This window comes from Propithecus coquereli, unplaced genomic scaffold (assembly GCF_000956105.1).
Source record: "Propithecus coquereli isolate 6110/MARCELLA unplaced genomic scaffold, Pcoq_1.0 Scaffold2, whole genome shotgun sequence".
NCBI classification, from domain to species: Eukaryota; Metazoa; Chordata; class Mammalia; order Primates; family Indriidae; genus Propithecus; species Propithecus coquereli.
In genome coordinates this window covers 18,397,697-18,410,425 of record NW_012144966.1, presented here as the reverse complement: position 1 = coordinate 18,410,425, position 12,729 = coordinate 18,397,697, and the positions used below count along the sequence as shown (strand labels likewise).

At 37.3% G+C, this 12,729-nt stretch overlaps 1 protein-coding gene and 1 pseudogene across 1 annotated transcript in view; both read left to right on the top strand.

Moving 5' to 3' along the window:
• Window positions 1-12,729, top strand: part of RALYL (RALY RNA binding protein-like) — a 179,769-nt gene that overhangs the window by 102,693 nt on the left and 64,347 nt on the right. The gene's annotated exons all lie outside the window — the stretch shown is intronic.
• LOC105809730 lies at window positions 6,582-7,297 on the top strand (annotated as a pseudogene).

Here is a 12,729-nt window from a genome sequence, read left to right as displayed (position 1 = left end):
TACAAAGCAGTATATTATGGTAAAAACCATATGAGAAATAAGTTTACAGGTGGGAAACCACACATAGCTCACATGGTCAATAAATCTGCCAGCGGAAATGGGATTGGAACTTTACCTTGAATGATGCCAAATTTTAAAAAATCATGTACTAAAGTTGAAGAAAGGATACTCAAATCATCTTTTATTGTCTCCAGATCATTTTATGGAAAATATATTTAAAATCCAAAATGCATTAGATATCACAAATGGTAGGTAGATAGGTAGATAGATAGATAGATAAAGATTGGGATTTTTTTAATAAAACTACTGAAAACTCCACAAATAAGACATTTACCTTGCAAGCTCTTTTATTCTCTTTATTCACACCCACCAAATTTGTGTCCTCCTTTATATTAATATAACATAACACAATCCAAAGTAAAAGTTGTCTGTGCCATAATGGAAATACTATAGAAAAGTAAATGTTTAGCACCCTGCTAATTCAAAAAGGCAAAGGAACTTCCCTCTAGTGTATGAGAAAAGGTTTCTGTGTGCACTCTAGGACACTACAAAACTGTCAGATGTGTTATGGAGCCTCAGAGAAGCTAATCCAGTGTTTTCCAAAGTTCTCGGTCAACTTACAACCAATATTTAGGGTGCTTGCTAAAACTGCTGGTATAGATTATCTGAAGAAGCAGCCCGAAATCAGTTCTTTGATCAGGCTGAGGTTTGAAACTACAGAGCTAAACCATCAATTCCCAAAAGAAACATAGACAAGCAAAACATTTAAATGGATTAAGGAGAATTTGAGTTCTTTTGAATTCTACTTGTAATTACTTTTGCTTTTGCTGACTGCACACAATCGAATCAGGCAAATCTCGTAAGAATCCACAGTAGAATTACCTAGCTGAATTGTGTAATACTTAAGCATGCAAGCTGAGTACTATGTTGTAAGATATCCTTCAGGATATAACAAAACATTCGACTAAGCAGTAAGTAACCTGGGCTTACCAGCTATTGAATTCCTATGCACACTGGGGAAGCTTTGGAACACAAATCCAATCCTGCAGTGAAAGAGAACTCAAGGCAAGCATTCTGGTACACTATTAAGAAACTGGAATGCACAAAGCATTCTGGTCAATATTCTCAGTCCTTCTTTATGAAAGTCTTTCTTTATGAGAAAGACTGAAAATGTCTCCTCCTTTTTGGAACTTTTTGTTCTTTTCCTAATGAAATCCTTCACTTGGATGCTTCCCCCGCCCCCATCAACTGTGCTTGTCTTTCTTTTTACTATCATTTGGACTGAATGCTGGCTAGAGGACAGACAAGAACTTGTGAGACACATTCCCCAAAGGTAGTGCCTACTGAATTAGTTAGAATTATAAATTACAAAGAAGCAAGAAAGTGGTTACTTAATCTGTTTAATTTTGGCATGTATTTTGGCACAGCATTCGAAGACCTTCATCTTGAACTCTGTCAATTGATCATGTGCTATCTTCCTGAAAACACACACTGCAGGTGTGAAGAAAGCTGTTCCATAATTTGGTTGGAGTTAGAGATAGGATGAATAGCTATAACATATGTGTCCTCCCAGTGACCTGGTCTGGGTGACCTGCTGCTGAAGCATGAATGGCCAGAGCCATGCAAGCTAATTGGCCAGCTCGTCTCAACAGAAATGGGATATGGCTAAGCCGTCGATGCGAGGCAAAGGGTGTGACAGGCAGATATCTCTGCTTCTGGCTTTCTACCTGGAAGCCTGCCTTTTCCAGAACTCTAATCCCTCTGTAATAAGTGTTCCTCATTTTGAATTTCACACTTGCTACTCTTGGCATCTCTCCTGATTTCAATCATTTTTATTTTAGTTAAAGACCTCTGCCTAGCCTAGTAGGGCAATTTTCCCCCTGAGGCTGAATGGCTTAATTGTGACAAACAAGAGCTCTGTCTGCAGTCTGACAGAAGCATGTTCAAATCCCCGTGACTTTGGGCAAGCTACTTGCTTACCTGTGTCCTCACTGGGTTCAATTGTTTCATCTGTAAAAGAGGGTTGAAATAATATGGGTCTGACCAAGGATTGCCATGAGGAACAAATGAAGTGATGTCTAAAAAGCATATGTCTGGCACAGAGTAAGTCTTTGTGTTTTTGTTGTAGGCCATTTGTATCCTTTTACATTTTTCTGTTTTATAGTTCCCTTTAACTTCATTTATTTAATTTTCCATGCCTTTCCAGACATGGTATAAATTAAGTCATAGTTATATTGGTCATAGAAGTTTACCGTCTTCGTATCAGCCTCTGCATAGCTGCAAAACCTAGTACCCCCTCACAGTCTCTCCCAGTTGTTTCTGAGGGTCCCAAGAAGTAGCTGAGCTACGCTCAGGAACATATCTGATTATGTGCTGCTTCTGCCTGCTGCTTCCTTGAGGATGCAGCCCTGCTCTTGCCTTTGGTGAGAGCACATTGCCCTCAGCCAATAAGACTGCCTCTCCCACACCCAAATGTGGAACACCCACAAGGTACAAGTTGCTGCAAGGTCCCTTCAGGTCTCATTGTGCCAGAGAAGCCACACCAAGTTCCACATTAAAGTTGAGAAAATGATCCCCCTCTCCCCAGCTCCAGGTTAGAAGTTGTCACCAAGACCACCAAGTAATACTACTTTAAAGCCTGAACCATGAATTCCAATGAGAAAAGCAGCCACTTGAGCTAATGCCTGAATATTTTGCAATAACTCCCTGTGTCTGCCCTTATTCCCCTGCAGATTGTTCTTCAAAGAGCTTCCAGTTTGGTTCTGTTAAAGCTTAAGCCAGGCCATGTCATTCAGCTCAAAACTCTCCGATAACTGCCTACCTCGTTCAGAGGACAGACATAAATCTTCACAGTGATCTACAATGCCCTGCATGATCTGGCCCCTGTTACCTCTCTGATCTGACTCCTAGTTCTCTCCCACTCACCCCACATCAACTATTTGGCCTCCAGGCGCACATCATTCAGCTTCTGCCTCAGGGCCTTGGCACTTGCTATACTCCTGAATATGGAAAACAGGAGAGCAGAGGCCAGATCATAAAGGACCTTGATGTTGTGATAAATGTTTGAAGTGTATCCCACAGATTTCATGTAAGAAAACTGGGAATTGCCTGTACATGGGAGACAATTAGAATATAGTGCAACCTAGTGCTCTGATGCAAATGTTTTTAGAGTGAGATAGAGACAGGGTTTCCAGATTTTTAAAAATAAATGCAGGACACTCAGTTAAAGTTACATTTCAAATAAATGGTAAATAATTTTCTAATATAATCATGTCCCAAATATTACATGGCACAAACTTATACCAAAAAAATTATCTTTTAGTTATCTGAAATTCAAATTCAACTGAGCTTCCTGAATTTTATCTGGCAATCCTACATAGAAATGGGATTGGATACAGGTTTTGAACAAATTATTTAACTTTGTTCAACCTCAGTATTGTCATATATGAAAATGGAATAATAATACCCACCTCATGGGACTCTCGTAAGCATTAAATAATATACTGTGTGGCTTGCACTTAACAAAGTCCCTGGCACAAAGTAAGCAAGTAAATTGCAGCTATTATTATTATTGCTATTAATATTATCATGATCATTTCATTTTGAAAGTAAAGCTTTCAGTAAAACATTACATCATTTATAGCAACATAATCTTCATGTGGAACTTTGTGTTTTTAAAGGCTCTAAAGTATTCAAATTTGTTAAAAAGCACTTCTTATTTGATAAGAAAGCCTTCAGGAAACAAATGCAATATTCTCAGAGGAATCATACTTTGATTTCAGCTTGTTAAATTTTCCTTTGATTTTATGGTTGCCAGCTTATTCTATTCAAAAGAATTTCTTTTTAAGTCTCTTTCTTATGTCTTTAAAAAGAAAAAAGATAACTCTAACAGCAGCCTGTAATGATATATGGCTTTTATATTAGTATTTGCTATAGATTTGTTCGCTGGTTTATGTGATCTGGCCACGAATTTAGTAACAGATGGTCACTTGTGGTTTTATGGAATCTGAGCATGTGAGAAACCTTCTATGTCACATTTTCTTTAGTCATTCAGCCCCTTATTCATTAAAACAACGACCAAAAAAAATTTTAACAAAACAGTGGAAACTCAGTAATGTGCCAGATATTGTTAGTTGTTAAACATTCAAAGAATAAAGCATACTGGTTTCCGGTTTTACAGAACTCTCACTCTCACACTCACATGAGGTACTGCCACCAGAACAAATAAACAGACATTAACAAAACAGTATGATAGTTGCAATTATCACATAAATCATGCAATAGAGTGTGAGAAGTGAGATGATAGAGCAAATGAATCTGAACGGACTTCACAAAGGTTGTGATATTCCAGCTGGTTCTTGAAGAATTTAAAAACATGTACAAGAAAAACAAAGGGTTAGATGACAATCCATGCAGAGAATAGAATAGATGAAGAAGAAAATTTTGAAGGAATATGGGAAGTCTATAGGGAAATGGCTAGTTTAGTTTGGCTAAAGCAGTGGAACTCAGAAGATGGCCCCAGAACCAGCAGCATCACCATGTGGAAACTTGTTTGAAATGCAGATTCCCAAGCTCTAATGCAGACTCACTGGATCGGAAACTCTGGGGTGGACCCTAGCAATCTGTGTTTTAACAAGCATTCCAGGTGATTCTGATGCCAACTGAAGTTCGAGAACACTGGAGTAGTGCAGTAGGGTTTTCAAGCCTGGGTACACATAGCATTACAAAGGGTGCTTTTTTTGGAAATACCAATGCCAGAAACCACAAACCATAACAATTAAATCTGAGTTTTGGGGGGTGGAGCCCAGAGCAAAATTCCAAAGATGTTTAACTTTGTGCCAGGGTCGAGAACCACAGAGATAGAGGACATTGTACATGAAAAAGGAAGGGCAAAAAGGCACTTTACCAAAGCAGTAAGCATATGAAAACTCACTCAAAACCATTATTCTTCAAGAAATACACATTAAAATCACCATAAGACAACACTGCACCCTTCCTTCTCAGAATGGCCAAAGTTGATTAATATAATCAAATGTCAGCAAGGATATGGAACACTGGAACTGTGTCATTGCATTTCAATAAACAGAAGTTGCCTGAAGGGTAAGAGTTAGGGTCAGGGATTGACTTTCCTGAAATGCCACTCTGTACCTTACCTGGTGAACATCCACTTTTATTTCAATACTCAGTTCTAATATAACAGCCTCTGGAAACCTTCCTGATATTCCCAGTTAGTTAAATGCATCCTCCACAACTCACACAAATGTCTATGAGACACTTAGTTCAGTGCTGCTACCATTTTTTTTAATGTGTGTCTCAAGAACAGTCAAGGAAGACTTTATTTTAGACTATTACGAGAGAGAGACAAAATTACAATAGAGAAGAGATTAAACTCAATTCTGCCAAAACAAAAGCATATTTACTAAAGCAACTACATTCACTGAGGTTGATAATGTTTTAAGTAATGAAATTCACCATCATGGGAAGATGGCTAACTAAAGACATCAGTCTCTGGATGGTCTCAGAAAGAAGGAAAAGTTGTAAATGAAAAAAAAAAAAATACATAGATAGCTCAGGTGTAATTCTGAGGGAAAAGTGCCAGAACCTACTGGAGATTCCATGGGAAGAAGTTGTGGAGCAGAACAAAAAGGAGCAAGATTTTGGCAGAGATTAACCCTCCAGGAACTTGGAGCCCCATAGAAAAGGTAGATGAGGGTTTTGTATCTCCTCCCTTCACACCTCTGGCAGACCGCAGCCTCCCAACCTGCTGTAGAGCTTCTCTACCCTCATGAGCTCAAAAGCTGCTGTCCTCAGTGAACTGGGAGTTGCTTGAGAACAAAGCACCAAGCTGCCATCCCCCTTGGGGTTGTTCTGCCTCACTATAGACCTAAGCTGAGGCAGTGATACCATAGTGCTCCACTCATTATGTGCCTTTGTCCTCCACAGGGAGGTTCAGCCCTTCAGTTTCCATGTCACTTGTCCCCACATAAACATTGCCCAACTCCTGTCCAGACTGCAGTGGCCACAGGAAAGGACACCATGAAAAAAAAAAGAAAAGAAAACTACAAACCAATATCCCTTATGAACACAGATGCAAAAATTCTCAACAAAATACTAGCAAACCAAATTGAATAGCACATCAAAAAGATAATCCACCACGATCAAGTGGGTTTCAACCAAGGTATGCAAGAATGGTTCAACATATGCAAATCAATAAACATGATTCACCACATAAACAGAAACAAAAACAAAGACCATGTGATCATCTATATAGATGCAGAAAAAATTCAGCACCTTTTCATTATAAAAACCCTCAATGAACAAGGCATAGAAGGAACATATCTGAAATTTATAAAGGCCATATATGAAAAACCCAGCCAATATCATACTGAATAGAGAAAAGTTGAACACATTCCACCTAAGAAGTGGAACAAAGTAAGTGTGCCCACTGTCACCATTTCTATTTAACATAATATTGGAAGTCCTAGCCAGAGCAATCAGGCAAGAGAGAGAAATAAAGTACGTCCAGGTCAGCACAGCCACGGGGAGGGACTAATGGCCCTGAGGTAAAGGTTATATGTACCATGGCTATGACTAACGTCAGACTGCTCGCTAGTGTTTTAAGAAAGCCAGATGCCTGGATTGGGCTCTAGGGTTTGCTTTGAGGGATACTTTCTTCACACAAACTCTCTACTTCCTGGAATGAATACTTGTATTTTCAAGTACTGAGTTAAATGTGTCAAATTATAAAACACTTTTCCATAGTATTTTCTCAATGAGACTCCCAGGGCTTTTAATATCTCCAGAATATATTTTTCCATTTTCCATAAGACTTAAAAGTAATATAAACTCTAAAGAAATCCACTGAAAAGTCTCCACAAAAAGCAGAAGATGAAGAGGACTCTGATGCAGAGGAGGATCATGAGAAAATGGGTGAGTCAGAAGAGGATCTTGAGGATGACCTTGGTGTAGCTAAGGACTGTAAAGACCTGGAAAAAGGAGTGCCATCTCTTTGGCACGATGTTATCCTGAAGACAGGCCTCGATATTGGGAGAAACGAAGTGGAAGATGCACTCTACAAATGTGAATGGGGAAAAATTATGGAAGAAAAACAGAACAATGAAAGTGGGAGATAAATTGGATCTTCTCACTAGAAAGGACAAAGAGGCAGAAACAGAAACAGGGATGCATCTTCTCCTGAAAAAAAGTATTTGAAGAGAAGACTGAAAGTGAAAAGTACAGAGTGATGTTACGACAGTCGAAGAAGTTAAAGTTGCCTAAGAAGAATATGTCTAAATAAATCGATTGCTTTTTAGTGATAAAGCTGCTTTCTAGTGGTGGGGGAAGAGGCCAACTTGAAAAGAGGAAATTTTTATTAAAATAAAGTTCTCTTACCATTTGTGGAATCTGCTGAGCCCATTTGGTGGAAATTGGGATGTATATCTTGGAGATACTTCACTTGGCCTGGGTTTCCCTCCTGGGCTTGATTTGTGCTCCTTTTGACACAATGAGGACATCAGCATGAGGGCCCTTTTGCCCAGTGAGATAGATGTGTGCTAAATGAACTAAGTCCAGAGAGGGTTTTAATGATTTGTCTGCTGTTTTCCACATAAATTCATTCACAAGTCATTACAAAATAAACCAGCCTTGTTGTTTAAGAAAAATAAAAATAAAAAAATAAAGTTCATCCAAGTTAGGGAAGAGAAGGTCAAATTATCTCTGCTGATAATATGACCTTGTATCTAGAAAACTCCAAAGACTCTACCAAAAGACTCCTAGAATTGATAAATAAATTCAACAAAGTCTCAAGCTACAAAATCAATATACACAAATAGTAGCATTTCTGTATACTAATAACAGTCAAGCGTAGAGTCAAACCAAGGACTCAATACCATTTTCAAAAGCTACAAACAAACTAAAATATCTAGGCATATACTTAACTAAGGAAGTGAAAGATATCTACAAGGAGAACTACAAAACACTGATGAAAGAAATCATAGGTGACACAAAAAAATTGAAAAATATCCTTTGTTTATGGATTAGTAGAATCAACATTTTTAAAATACCTATACTGTCCAAAGTGATTTACAAATCCAATGCAATCCCCATCAAAATACCAGGTCTAGAAAAAAATAATCCTAAACTTCATTTGGAACCAAAAAAGAGCCTGAATAGCAAAAGCAATCTTTGGCAAGAAGAACAAATCTTGACACATCACATTACCTGACTTCAAATTATTCTATAAGGCTATAGTAACCAAAACAGCATGATACTGGTATAAAAGTAAAGACATAGACCAATGGAACAGAATAGAGAACTGCGAAATAAAACCACCTACCTACAACCAACTGATCTTCGACAAAGCATACAACAACATGTTTGGGGGAAAGAAACCCTATCCAATAAATGGTGCTGGGAAACTGGATAGCCACCTGCAGAAGAATGAAACAGGACTCATATCTCTCACCACTCACAAAAACTAATTCAAGATGGATAAAAGACTTAAATGTAAGGCATGACCATAAAAATCCATAAAAATTCTAGAAGAAAACATAGGAAAAACTTTTATAAATGTTGACATAGGCAAAGAATTTATTGCTAAGACTCAGAAGGCAAACATATCAAAACAAAAATAAATAAATGGGACTTAATCAAATTAAAAACCTTTCTTCACAGCAAAAAAAAAATAATCAACAGAGGAATAGACAACCTACAGAATGGGAGAAAATATTTGCAAACTATACATCCAACAAAGGACTGATATCCAGAATCTACAAAGAACTCAAACAAATCAGCAAGAAAGAAACAAACAATCCTATTGAAACGTGTACTGAAGATGTGAACAGAAGTTTTTTGAATGAAGATAGACAAATGGCCAAGAAACATATGAAAATATGCTCAACATCATTAATCACCAGGGAAATGTAGATTAAAACTACAATGAGATAGCGTCTTACCCCTATCATAATGGCCATTATTAAAAAGTCAAAAAACAATAGATGTTGGCATGGATGCAGAGGAAAAGGAATGCTTATACAGTGTTGGTGGGATTCCAAATGAGTACAACGTGTATGGAAACAGTTTATTCCTCAAAGAAATAAATGTAGACTTACCATTCAATCCAGCAATACAACTTCTGGGTATCTATCCAAAGGAAATGAAGTCATTTTATCAAAAAGACACCTGTACTCAAATGTTTATTGCACCATAATTCACAATTGGAAAAATGTGGAATCAACCTAAGTGTCCATCAACTCATGAGCAGATAAAGAAAATGTGGTATATGTATATACCATGGAGTACTTCTCATCCATAAAAAAAAAAATGAAATAATGTCTTTTACAGCAACTTTGGTGGAACTGGAGCCCATTATCCTAAGTGAAGTATCTCAGGAATGAAAAGTCAAGCACCATATATTCTCACTAATAAGCTGGAGCTAATTAATGGGTATGCATGGACACAAAGCAATAAGGGACATGAGAAACCAAGAAGGGGGGAGGTTGGGAAGAGGAGTGTGGGCTAAAAATTTGGGTAAAATAAACACTATTCTGGTGATGGCCTTGACTTAAGCATTATACAAGTATTTATGTAACAAAAACACTTGTACCCCCTTAATTAATATTGTAAAATTTTTAAAAAGTCTGTCTCTTCAACTTGACTGAAACCCTTTGAGGGCTGGGTGTTTTCTTTGCATTTTGGATCCCTCATGTATAGCACACTGTCCAGCATATAGGTGGAGATGGATGAGAGGATGGTTAGAGGGACACTGGATTACTTGATGTCTCTGGCACACTGTATCATGCCTCCACAGATTTACACTTGCTGTTCCCTTTGCTTGAAATAACCTGCCTACTTTTTCTTTTGTCTACCTGGCAAACACATCTCCTCTCTTTAAGACCATCAGTACATGTCCCCTCTTCCATGAAATCTATTCCTAAACAAGGACACATCCATTTGCATGTGCTTCTTTCTTTAAGCCACGCTCTGTATATAGCTCATCACACTTAACTTACTATTTTATAATTAATGATTTTCCTTCTTTCTGGATCACTAATTTGTAAATTTCTCAGGGCTTATTTTATTTTGTATGTTTCCTTATTGTAGTGCTTAGTATATGTTAATGTTAATAAATATTTGTTAAAGAAAGAGGAAAGAAAGTATCCTCAGATTACCTCAGACATATGAGCATTTTTAAGCATAGTTTTATTGCCTGCTGTAATCATATTGTGTTCTAAGTATTACTTTTGTATGCATTCCCTCTGTGATTTAGAGGATTATTATATAAAACATAGAAGCAAACAGTTTTCATTATAACTTATTCACTAGGTCATTCAGGCAGCAGCTGAGTATTAAAGGCGCTGAGAAGGAACACCAGAAGGAGGCTTAAAACCAACACATCAAAGTCAACACAGCCGTATTGACTCTGTTGTGTTGGTTTTCAGTGGTTCTGTAATATTGCCTCCCATGAGTGATAAAAATGCAAATTAGAAGTAACCTGAATTTAGTTAGCAAAGCTAGAATGCTGAGTTATAAAACAAACCAGAAAATGAACCTTACTCTCACTCCTGATCTGCAATTTTTAAAGCCAAAAGCAAAATAAAACCAGAAAGGCACAAGTTCATAAGAAAATAAATTTCAGAGGATTTAAATCTAAAGTATGCCTAGATAAATAAGACATGCTCTGATTTCAACTGCAGCTAAGAGGAGAATGTGGTCATTAAAAGGCTTTAGAGCTAAGAATTTTTGAGATGTCAAGAGTATTGTGGTAGACACGCAATTTTTGAACTGCCTCTAACGATGTTAAAAGCAGAATAATAAATCTAGGGTATAGATGGAAACAAAATAAAATATTTTTACCATCCCTGAGTTTCTACATAGAGAGTTATATTAGAGGAAGAGAACAGAAAGGTTTTGAAGTCCTTTGGAAATAAGAAGTCCAAAAATAAGTCTTAAATATGCAAAAACAGGAAAAAATACTTTTTTATTTCAGAATATTACAGGAGTACAAACACTTTGCTGACTTATATTGCCTTTGCACCACCCAAGTCAGAGCTACAAGCATGCCCATCCCCTAGAAAATGCACATTGTATCCATTAGGTGTGAATTTACCCATCCCCTCCTCCTCCCTCCCACCTGCCCAACACACAATGAATGTTACTTCCATATGTGCACATAAGTGTTGATGAATTAGTGCCAATATAATGGTGAGTAAAATGTGGAATTTGTTTTTCCATTCTTACGATGCTTCATTTCAAAGAATGGGCTCCAGCTCCATCCAGGATAATATAAGAGGTATTAGTTCACCAATGTTTTTTATGGCTTAGTAGTACTCCATTGTATACATATACCACATTTTATTAATCCACTCATGTATTGATGGACACTTGGGTTGATTCCACATTTTTGTGATTGTGAATTGTGCTGCTATAAACATTCAAGTGCAGATGTCTTTACTATAGAATGTCTTGTTTTTTTCCTTTGGGTAAATACTCAGTAGTGAGATTGCTGGATCAAATGGTAGTTCTGCTTTTAGTTCTTTGAGGCATCTCCATTTTACTTTCCATAGAGGTTGTACTAATTTGCAGTCCCACCAGCAGTGTATGAGTGCTCCTATCTCTTCGAATGCACACCAACATTTGTTGTTTGGGGACTTTCTGATAAAAGCCATTCTCACTGGAGTTAAGTGATATCTCATTGTGGTTTTGATTTACATTTCCCTGATGATTAGAGATGTTAACTCATAATGGATAACCAACTTAAACATAAGGCATGAAACCATAAGAATTTTAGAAGAAAAATTGGAAAAACTCTTACAGTCATTGGCTTAGGCAAAGGATTTATGAAGAAGACCCCACAAGCAATCACAGCAACAACAAAACTAAATAAATAGGACATGATCAAATTAAAAAGTATTTTTTTAGAAATGCTATAATATGCTAGAGGAAAATAGTGCAAGCTAGAGTATTAATTCTACCAGATTTCAGTAGACTAGTTATGAAAATGGTTGGAGAAATAAAACAATCCTGCCATCAAAAAGACCTCTCCCTACCAATATAGAAGAAAAGAGCACAATTTTTTTTATTCAGTAAGCTATAACAGATTTACAAGCATGTAAGGTGGCACCAAAGTAACCAGAATGTTACTATAAAAGAAAAAAAATTTCACTGGATGAAGTTAATTAAACAGGCAAGGAAGACTTTATTCAAGAGTATTGTAATAGGGTAAAGGGATCAAACTCAGCTCAGCTGAAACAAAAGGAAAGGGAGTTTTGAGTGCGGGGGTGAGCTGGTAGAGAAGTACTGGAGGATGTTAGGAAAGTTGGTCCAGGTGATTAGGCCATCAGCATTGCTAATTGGTGTTTGTCTAAGTTAGGTTCTTAACCTCCCACAGAGGCTGGGAGATAGGGACTGCTTTCCTTCTTAAGGATTATATTTCAAGGAATGGTTCCCAGTTCCTTCAGAAAGACATTCCTGGATTTATAAAATTGTCAAAAAGCTGGGGTAAGATTTCTATCTCAAAGGGGCAGAGAGAAAATTTACAAATGCAATTTTTCTCAAGTAAATGCTCTAAAAAAAGTGAGGTCAGGAGCCTATAGTCAGGAAGAAACCTATCTAATGTTTGTCAAGCCCTCTTGGTTATCAGAGCAAAATCTCACACATTTCATGCAGCAAAGCAAAAGAAAGGACAAGTTTCTCCCCAAGAGTCAAAATGCTGTACCTCGTAACAGTCTC